The following is an 11,353-nucleotide window of genomic DNA, read 5'->3' as shown; positions in this document are numbered from 1 at the left end:
CTCATTCAAAGAACAGTGGATACAGACAGTAACTCATCCATTTGTCCTCAGATCCCTCTTACTGGCTCCAGGTGTCCCTATACTGAGGTATGTGTGCTTTGCTTCTGAAAGTCAGTACCTCTTACTCGCTTTGGAAGGCCACTCTCAGGACACTGGAGCTGCTTTGCTTGAGGCTGCAAGAATGAGAGTGTCTGGAAGTGTGTGTGTGTGTGTCCCCCTGGAGTGACCTTAGCCAAGGGCTGAGGGTGAGAGAGTATAAAACCTCAGCCCCTCTATCCAGAGTTGGGGCATCCTCTGAGATGTAATTGACATTGTAGCGTCCCCTTGAAGACTGAGGCTGAGACTTTGCCTGTAATCCTGTGCTGGTTTGGCTTCCTCCCCTTCCCTGTCCTGCCTCCCCAGGCCCTCACATGTCCCCCTTGGGAGCACTTCCTTTATAACTTAACTTGTACATGGATCTCGTCTCAAAGTCTGCTCCAGGGAACCTGACTTAAGTTACAAATATAACATGATGTGATGGTGTAATTCCTCCTGGCACCTTAGCGATTATAGAAATATATACTTCCTGAGCATCTTCTTAGACACTGTTCGGTGCTTTTTATTTGAAACATGCATCATCTTATTTAATCCTCCATCCAACCCTTTGTAGATAAAGAAGCAGGGGTTTAGGGAGATTAAGTAATTTTGCCAAGATTACATGCTAGCTTACTGGTAATTAAAGAACAAGCCTGATCGAACCTAAAACTTCTGCTTGGGTTTACTTTATCAAAATAAAGGTGTTGGGGAATGTGTTTTTCCCTACTTTTTGGTTAAAATTTCCTACCTTTCTTTTTTCTTTTCCTTTTACTCTCTTTTCAATCATATTAGCCCAAAGGCAGGTCTAAGGAGAGAAGCATGTTCTCCTGACAGGCAGATTGGAAACAAAAACTCTGCTCACAGCTTGGCAAGAGCAAGGGCAGTGATTGACTCTAGGTTGCTGTTCCAAATGGCAACCACTTAAAAACCCATCCTGCCTCTATCCTTGGTGAGGAAAACATCACTCACCACAGTCCCTCCTCTCCCCGAGCCACTGCGTGCAGCTTACAACTCTGATGTGAGAAATGAAGTGAGCTATCAAAACAGGGTCTCATTGCTAGATAACGGGTGGGAAGAGGAAAGGGTTCAGGCAGCATTTCTGCAGGGACCCAGAAGGCAGATGATTTGAAAATTAAATTATTTTTAGTGATTGCTGGTCATTTTATCATTTTATTATTAATTCTATAATACATAGAATTTTTTTTTTTTTTACGTAGTCTATGAAGCATCTGCGAGATGGCAGCTGCAGAACAGGAAGATGAGTAGGGCTTGGTTCCTGCCCTGGAGGAACTTGGCAATCTATGGATGAGACAGACACAGTCAGCCAATCAGAACCTAAGAAAGAATTTGGGATCTGAGATTGCAATCAGGTCTGCCTTGGAGAGTCAGAAGGCTTCACATGTAGAGCAGCACTCACGGTGAAGTGAAAGATGGTCGGAGTTTCTACAGCCAGCAGTGCAGTGTGGAGTGTGTGTGTGGTGGGGGCGGGTTGTGGGGGAGGGGTTGATGGTATTTCAGGCAAAGGAGGGAGAATCAGGAAAGGCACAGAGGTCTTGGGATGCAGCGCACATTCTAGGAATTGTTCGGGGTGGCTGAAGCTGCTGGAGTGGAGAGCGTGACAGGTGCAGTCGTGTTTCACCCAAAGTTTATTATGTGCCTACTGTGTACCATGTAGGGTGCTAATCACTGCAAAAGATAAAAAAAAAACATGAGTAAGATGCAACCGCTTGTCTTTTCGTGGCTCACAGGTGGAGGAGACAGATAAGCAAAGAGATAGCTACAGCAAAATAAAATGCATTATGAGTAGGTATAAGGAAATAGATGTGATAGAGCCAGGAAAACTTGCTGGAGGAGGGGACACTTGAGATAAGTCTTACGGTTGAAGGAAGAGTGAGAAGATTGGAAGAGTGGGCTGTGGCCCAATTGCTGAGTGCTTTACCTCTAACTATGGAGTTTGTACTAAATCTAGTAGTGAAGATTGGAATCAATGCATATTTGCATGCAGGGGTGGGAACACTATTAGACTTGTGTTTCAGAAAGATTGTTTGAATGACTGGACCAAACATGTGTTGGTCCCCAGGTCCCCTGACCTGTCTACTGGTTGATTCACATGGCTGTGCCCTATGTTATAAAATATCAATCCTACCATCCTAGCTAATTCATGGATTTATTTTTATCTGTGCAAATGTGTGGCTTTAAGGTTCGAATAGAACAGGGGCCTGGGGCAAGGTTGAGAGTAGAGCAGAGACAGGCTTTCAGCTTACCTGCGCTGTTGTACCCTCTCATTCAGTGTTCTGTAAGAGACGGGGAAAGGGATGAGAGAGACTCTGAGTGCTCATTCGGTAACTATGGTAATGTGCAGGCTCTTGTCATTTATGAGGGGCCTGCATGGATTAGATGCACCTTTTAAAATGCTCGCTTGTGAAGAGGTGACTAGACACGTCTTGATTGTTTGCCTCTGACAAGCCTGTTTCCAAGTGTGCAGAGACAGGGGTTTAGAAAGCTGAGTTTCAAAGGCATATCCGGCCTTTGCAAATAGAGAAAGGAGACTTGAGGGACACTCAAGCCTGTCCTGGATATTTCCAACTAATGCCAGGCAGCTGCCCCTAAGCCCTCTCCAAGTAACCCACAAAGCAAGGGCTTTGCTTTGAAACTAAGACTCTGCCCCAAATATCTGTCTATTTATAACAGCAACCAAAAATGCTGCCCTTTTGTTTCTTATCCTTCCACTAGTCCCACCTTTGGAGTCTCTTTTGAACTCTCAGAATAATCCATCTCTCCCCCTTTTCTTGAATATCATAAACCTTTTTGAGCTTCTATTAGAATTTCCAAGAAAATGAAGTTAGACAGACTTGGATTTCAGTTCAATCTTTGTTGCTTGCGTCTTGCTATGTGATCTTAGAAAAATCCCTTAGCCTCTCCGAACCTCAGTTTTTTGATTTGAGGATGGAGGTGACAGTGCCTATCATAAAAGTTTCGTAAAGTCTCTAGTCTCATCCATGGCACAGAGTGAATACTTAAGTAAATGGTCTTTTCTTTAACTTTCCAATCTCATTGCATTCTCCCAAATCTGTGAGTTTTGTGAAGACAGACTCTGAGTCTGTTACATGTCCAGTTTAAGGTTTAGCTAATGCATAAGGTAAAGGAGCTAGAAGAAATGAGTCTAGATCAAAAGGTTCTGTTCAACCAGCTTATGTGGTCTGCTTGGTTAGCTTACATACTAGTCAGTAAGACTGCTGAGTGATTGAGGACAACACCCCAGTTTAGTCTGATCATAGCACTGTTTCTGGGCTTCTGACTTCACTCACACACTACAAGGGGAGTTAATTAACAGATGAGCTCAATCCATGCAAGCTTGTCCCCACTTCCAGGAGAGCAGGCCCAAGTAACTGACTTATTGGGAAAAAATTGTGGTTTTGCAGAAATGATGGATCATTGGAACATGGAAGCAAGAAGAGAATGCGCAGTAAAAGTGGGCATTCTCTTATCTGATATCTTGAGATTTTAAGGCAGTCTCAGAACTTCTTTATAACTCCAAGCCCTTCATTCCCACCTGGTCACGCTCCTGCGTTTACATGGTACATATTTTACTTCTCTCTGCTAATTCAGTCGCCCTCATCCTTCCAGGCCCCACGCTAGTTGCATCCTTCCCCTGAAGTTTTCTCCAATCCTGTGGATCCCTCCATTTTAGATCAGGAAAAGTGCTCACGGTTTGTTTAGTTGCCATTTGATAATTAACTTCACTTTTAAAAATGATCTTTCTTTTGCACTCTATTTTAAATTATAGAGCAAGAGTGCCACAATGCTAAAAATGAAAAATTTCAGAGTAGAAAAACCAATTAACCCTAATCCATATTCTTTGACAAAACTATATTTGACATCGTGATATACTTTCTTCCTGTGTTTTAATTTTACCTCATGTGTAAGAAATAATTATGTATGACTTCATCTATTGTAGTCTTATTTTTATTTCAAAATGTTAGCTTTTTCTGATATTACAACATAATGTTCACAACCATCACTTTTCAACAGACAGATTACATTATGAATAGGTGTGTATTCTTCTCTAAAATTCTCTTTGATGGTTGGTCTTTACAAAATGGTTGCTTCTACTAAATGCTGCTGTCTGCATCTTTTGCTTATACAATTGTATGGGTCGGCATAGACTAATGTTTCAATGGGTTAAAAAAATAACAATCTTTTTCTATTTCTCACTCACATCACAGACCAGTGTCATCATTCTCGATCTCCCCCATTGGTCAATTAGGGACCAGGCTTCTTCCATCTGGTGGCTCTGCCATCTTCTAGGACTTCAAAGGCTTCAGAGGATCCTCAGCATCCAGCAGATAGATAAAGGAAGTGTCTGCTTGAAAATGGAGTACAAGATTTATGGAAATACATCATTGGTCAGATCTCAGTCACATGACTTCACCTAACTGCAAAGGATGCTGGGAGTGGCCGTCCTGACATGTATCCAGGGAAGAGGAAATGGCCTTGGTGAATATCTAGCCAGTCTTTGCCCCAGTTGTTTTCTTTATTTTATATTACTTGTGTGGGCTTGATTTCTGGAAGTTATTTTAGTTCAAAATTCGATAGTCTTTTATAGCTATTAACATAATAAACTCAGCATTCCTTTGTCCATTCATTTACTTAATAAATCTTTGAATGCTTGCTATAATACAGAAACTGTGCTGGATAGGCAACAGGGTATTACACAGAAAAGCACATATAGTTTGAATTCTGGCAAGAAAAATGAGAAATTAGTCAAGCTGCCTACTAAAAATACTTGTTTTGCTCCTGAATATTTTAATGTGTACAAATTTCCATCAAAGTGTTATAGTCCTTGAGATCCCTATATTAATATTTCTTTTATAGCATCAATAGTATCTAGCTCAATTCTGGGCACACAGAATCCAAAATGTTACAGATTCAATGAATGATGCTATTAGTCATCAAATACACTTTATGAACAAAGCTCTGAGACATGAAATGTCTGGCTAAAGATCTGCGGATAAATCCTCAAAACACAATAACCGAGGAAAAGAAATAAATTGGACAAGACATCAAATAGTGCTTGTATAAGGAAAGGAAAGATGCTTTCTGATTATGGGAAGGATTCTCCCAGCTCTGCTGTGTGCCTGAAATAACCAAGCACAAACACTGCATTAACCCACAGCAGGAGGGACTTACAGCAAAGGCAGAGCTTCCTGTCACTGATGGTTTGCATTAACATCAAGGGAGATGGTAAACTTTCCCTCCAAGGCAATGCTATAACAATGAAGCAAGTTTCATATTAGTCTAAGGTGACTTGGGAAAGTTCGGCTCATAGGAGAGAGGGCAAATCTTTTGTTTTACCTCTATTTCTAGAGCATAACTTTCATTTTTAGGCACAATGCTGCTTCCTTGATGTTACTTCGCCTCCTTTTTTTTTTTTTCTCAATAAAGCATTAAAAGAGAATTTACTCCCTGCTGGGAATTATGGTTTCCCCCTTAATTCTCATATTTCTCAACACCTGTTGGGCAGCTGCTATGTTCTGCCCAAGCGGTGGCTGCATTTGCAAGGACTAAATTCTAACAATATGGAAAGTTAGTGATATACTTAAGGGATTTGCAATATGAACTTAACTATGGTAGATGGCTGGAACCACACTCTCATATTTCCCATGTACTTCTGTGGTCTCCATTAAGAAACAATAAAAATAACAGAGCTACTGAGTTCACTGGCTATGTGGAATCTCTTCCTACATCTATGTATAACCACATAAATGCAATACTTCTATAGCTCTATATGTATTATTATAATATGCATGTATATCTAGCTATATATATCTGCTAGATATAATAATGATTTATTAATTGTATTATAGCAGCAGCGAACATTGAGCATTTACTAAGTATCAGTCATTGTTCTAAGCATGTTATATACGTTGATGGTTGAAACTCCAAACATCCTTAGGAGGTAGATACTATTATAATCCTATTTTACAGATGAGGAAACTAAACCTCAGAGATGTGATCAAGCAGCTTGCTGCAAGTCACACAGCTTGTAAGTGGCAGAACCAGAATTTTAAACTGGATAGTAGAAATTCATAGTCCATGATCTTAATTTATATACACTACTTGCATTTAATATTTTATATCAGATTTAGTAAACTACATCTCACAGTACAAAATGAGGATTATTATTATATTTTAAACTTCAAACAAACCATTGAGATAAATAGGAAAATACTATCACAGTGGTTGTTATTATTATTACTTTTCCTATAATAAAAGTAAGGCTCAGAGAAATTAAGTTATTTTTTTAAAGCATATATAGTTGGTAAATGAGGAAGCAAGAAAATTCTGCATCCTGGTTTTATATATAAATTATAATATATACCATATAATAAATATTTCATATATGTAGCATGGTGTGCAATGCCTGATGTGCACAGCACTTGAGTATTTATAAAAATATATATTTAATTATATATTATATTAATATGTAGACATATAATAATGAAAAGGATTCAGAAATTGCATTTAAAGACAAACGCATTAACTTAAAATACAACAGCACTATCCAAGTGTACTTAATATACATTTACTTTAGAAACTTTTACAAATTAAAGTTCCTTACCCTAGGAAGGTAAGGGATGTTTTATGGAAGAATCAAGTTCCATATTTCTTGTGAACACAAAAGTCATTGCTTAGTGACAAAAAGGTTACAGGTTTCTTATAATGGTCCAATAAGTCAGTTATTAAAATTTCAGATCCACTCAACATTCCATGAATACTTTATGTATCTGTGGATGTTTGAGAGAAATAAGATGAAAGATTTCTTGAGCCTCAGTTCTGTTCTTAATTCTGCTGGAGATGGGTCTTTGGTAACCAGGAACTAGTTCTTTAGCCCCTCTGGGCTCCACATTACTTATTTTAAAAATGAGTCTAGAGATATCGTTAGTAAATCCTCAAGGGGTCTTGGAGTTCTGATCGACAATTATTCAATGTTACTTAAAACAGTAAGAAGGTGACAAGAAGGGTGGTAGTTACTAACTGTGACATTGAACCTATAGGAATCCAATGTTCAGAAAGACTCCAAAGAAAACAGGCAAAAGAAAAGTGTTTCCCTTGGTCACCTCTTTCTTTCTTTGGTGATTCATTCATTCCCTCATGAAATTAGTGAGCGTCAGCTGTGTGCCAGGCAGTGTTGTAGGTATTGGGCACAGAGCTGAGAACCAGCACAGAAGCTCCTGCTCTCATGAACCTTACCATGGGTTTGAGGGAGCCAGACCTCAAGCAAAGGAATAGGACTCTATGATGTCAAGAGTTAATCAGTGGCCAGGTGCGGTGGCTCACGCCTGTAATCCTAGCACTCTGGGAGGCCGAGGCGGGTGGATCGTATGAGCTCAGGAGTTCGAGACCAGCCTGAGCAAGAGCGAGACCCCATCTCTACTAAAAATAGAAAGAAATGTATTGGACAGCTAAAAATATATAGAAAAAATTAGGCGGGCATAGTGGCGCTTGCCTGTAGTCCCAGCTACTCGGGAGGCTGAGGCAGGAGGATTGCTTGAGCCCAGGAGTCTGAGGTTGCTGTGAGCTAGGCTAATGCCAGAGCACTCTAGCCTGGGTAACAAAGTGAGACTCTGTTTCAAAAAAAACAAAAATAATTAAAAAAAAAGAGTTAATCAGTGCCATAGAGGAAAACACGGTAGTATAAGGATGGAGAAAGAAAGTGGGAAGGTGGATTTTATTTCTTATTTGACAGAAAACTTAATTTGAATTGATATGAGGCAATTTATAACTAACACTCCAAGATGTTCTTTTTTTTCAGAGTGCTTTTATTCATTGAACACTTAGACACACAATGCTTAGGATCTACATGCTTTTCAACACCACACAAAATGTTTTAGGCCTGAAGATAAAATCATTGCCTCTCAAATAAGAAAGATGAATAACAAAATTAAATGAGAGAAGATTTTGTACACAAAACATATATCGGCATATCAACTACAGCTCAATTCAGGTAGTTTGATATTTTAGAAAAATAAAGTTTGCATCAACAGAATAAAGTTAATAATTTATTCTTTAGGCAACTTGGAATTATAGAAAATTATCAAAATCTTTTCAAACTTTTTTGGGCAAAAATTGCAATTGCATTTAATGCTAATGTGGAGGCGTAAGTTAGAGTTCTTTAGGAACTGAATAATCATTTGTTCTTTTGCCATTCCTCTTGGAAAATATATGCCACAATTTTGAGCTTTTATCATTCATTTCCTCCACCCCTTTCTCCAAGTTATCAGAAGACTGAGGAAGAGAATGGTCAAAGATGCTTCCATATTCATACATTTGTCTTACTATACATCCTTATGTCCTTAGAACCTAGCACATTGTAGGTGCTCAATGGTGTTTATTGGCTTAGTCGTGCTGAGGGGAAGACAGGGACAGCAGGGCTCAGGTGCCTGGAAGGGGTTTTGGTTGGTTACTCATATTTATAAGGTTTTGGTTTGCTCATCATACCTGTACCCTGATATTGTTCAGGGAAGCAATATTCCCAGCATCCTTTGCTTCTAGTAGGGTACATGTAACACGTTTGCTACCAAAGTGGCAAAAGTATAGGTCTGCTTAGGTTTCTGGCAAAGCTTTTACTTTTCTGACTTGATGGGATAGATGCAGCCAGTGTGGCATGCCCTCTTCCTACCTGGAGTCCAGGTATGATACCTGGAGGAGCAGATGACATTTTGACAATGTAAGTTGACAAGCCAGCATGCTAGGAATGGTGGCCTATAGGCTGAAGAACATTGGATCTTTGAGGTCATTGATAAACTGCCATAACAGCCCAGATCACACACTTCCATATTGCTTATTATGAGATAAAATTACATCCCATGTGTGTTAGTCACAGAAAGCCTGGGGTTTTGTTTTGTAATTTCAGCCAAAATGATGTCAGGTTGCTACACAATGGGAAGGGGCTGTTACAATGGAGGGAAGATGAAGGTCATTGGCTTAGAGACATTTGGGAACTTTGAAGCTAGGATGCTGAAGGGATATTCCAGACGGAAAGTGATTATAGGTATACAGATCAAATAACTAAAGCACTTTTGAAAACAATTGTGGTTGGGCAAGCAGGGTGCATATAACAGGTTTTATACCCTGAAGTCTAAGGCATAGGTAGATGATGGAGCAGCCAGGTACTCAGTATGGACTAGTTTAGTCCAGGCACATAGCTTCCTGGTATTAAAGATGATACAGGCATAGAACTTAAAAAACATGGAGAAATCGATGCCTAATGTGCCCCTTATGATAGTCATCTATGCATCTCAATTATCTTACCAACAATTTTGGCAGGAGTATGGATGGTAGACAATTCAAGCTAGACCCCTTGGATTGGCATGGAATGTAGCTTTTCTTTGGTAGATTTATAAAACATCTCCTACTAGACCATAAGGTACTTAAAGAGTAGGGACTAAAAGAGAGAAAAGGGTTCATGCACACTGGGCTTGAGTGACTGTGGGACATGGTTTGGAGATGACTCTAGGCAACTGTGTATGAGGCTGGAAAGTGTTTAAGCTGCTTTGAAATGGTTTTCGAAAAATTATTGATTTTGGATAGGCAATCAGGGAAGGAAGTTATGTCTTGTGGCCATTTATAAATAACCACACATCCAGAGATGTCTAAAAACTGGATGTCTTTAAGATATATTATTTACCAGAAGCTGGGAAGGATAAGTGTGTGTATAAGGGGGTGGATAAAAAGAGGTTGGTTAATGGATACAAACATACAATTGGATAGAAGGAATAAGTTCTATTATTCAATAGTGGAGTGACTATAGTTAACAACAATGCATTGTACATTTCAAAATATCTAGAAGAGAAGACTTAAAATGATGCCAACACACAGAAATGATAAGTACTAGAGGTGATGGTCACCCCAAATATCCTGACTTGATCATTACACAGTCTATGCATGTAACAAAATATCACATGTACCCTGTAAATATATACAAATATTTGTATCAATGAACAATTTTAAAAATTCATTATTTAGAATTCTTTTCCAGTTCAACTTAGTTCTTCAGCATTAGAGAAGCCTCCTTTTTCAACTGAGTGCTAAATCCCAGTTAAGTGTGACATGGTGATAATAAACTCAAAGGTGTGCCTTTGATCATCATTCCTGTCATTGAATTCTCCCCCCTCTGTGGGGTATAGGATGATTCAGTTCCCCTCCATGAGCCTCAGTTTCCACACTTGAAATGAAGCAGTGGGACCAGGTGCTCTCGAAGGCGCCTTCCAGCTCTAACAGTCAATGGTCCTAGGAATCTACAACATAGATTCTCTTACCGCCAGCCCTGAGGTGGAATGAAGAAGCTGAGTTGACCCAACTCACTTTCCAGCAATGCGAAGTTGATCATCCTCTGAAAGTAGATGGCTTGCATCACTTTCTTAGGCAAAGAATAACTCCTCCACATTAATTATGGTAAGCCTGGTATTTGAACTTGCCTTCTGGAGAACTTTAAAACACAAAGATCTAGATCTCTTCTTTCAAGGTCTGAGATAAAAGTAGCTTTAAAAATCTAATGTCTGGATTTTTGAATCAAACAAATGACCTCAGATTATGTTCCTATTTTATAAAATCCTGACAAGAGATTATCTCATTCAGAAATATATAGCTCTAACCAAATATCTGCTGCATGCCATAATCTGTGCTAGACCATTTCATATTTTCATTACCTGCTAGACAATTAACAATTCCAGAACATGTCTTTTGTTATGCATTTTTGTATTTCCAAAGCTTAGTACAGTGCATGACACATAGAAGAAACCCACAAATATTTGATGTATTTATAGTAATAATTACTTCCTACAAAACTTGAAATAATCATATAAGGAAGGTAACTGCTACTGTCATTTTCACTGTGTACATAAGTAAACTGAGGCTCAGAGAATTAAAGAAAACCTGGTCCAATGTCACAGACTAGTCACTGGCAGAGCTGTGGTTTGAATCTCAGCATCTTAATTCCAAAGAAAGTAGTCCTTCTACTAACTAGATTGTGCCTCTCTAGAAATCATTTTTAAAGTTGTTAATTGACAAGTAATAATTGTGTACACTTACTGAGTATAGTATGTCAGATATTTGTATTTTTATGTTCATTGTAGTATTACTCACAATAGCCAAGATATGCAATCAATGGATATACATGCACACACATATGTACATATAGTATCGCTTGTATACCAAATTGTCATGCATTGATGGATATGCAAGTATCCATCAGTGGATGAATTGGTAAAGAAAA

General features: G+C 38.9%; 1 long non-coding RNA gene across 1 annotated transcript; it reads right to left on the bottom strand.

Moving 5' to 3' along the window:
• Nucleotides 1-1,272: 1,272 nt before the first annotated feature.
• On the bottom strand, nt 1,273-4,442 carry LOC105885532 (uncharacterized). Its single transcript, XR_001160780.2, has 3 exons — nt 4,295-4,442; nt 2,340-2,369; nt 1,273-1,374 (listed from the first exon to the last, which is right to left on the bottom strand). It is a non-coding gene; the product is annotated as an uncharacterized LOC105885532 (long non-coding RNA).
• Nucleotides 4,443-11,353: the final 6,911 nt, after the last annotated feature.

This window comes from Microcebus murinus, chromosome 18 (genome assembly GCF_040939455.1).
Source record: "Microcebus murinus isolate Inina chromosome 18, M.murinus_Inina_mat1.0, whole genome shotgun sequence".
Lineage (NCBI taxonomy): Eukaryota > Metazoa > Chordata > Mammalia > Primates > Cheirogaleidae > Microcebus > Microcebus murinus.
The sequence above is the reverse complement of the archived record's forward strand: the minus strand, read 5'-3'. Positions and strand labels throughout refer to the sequence as shown.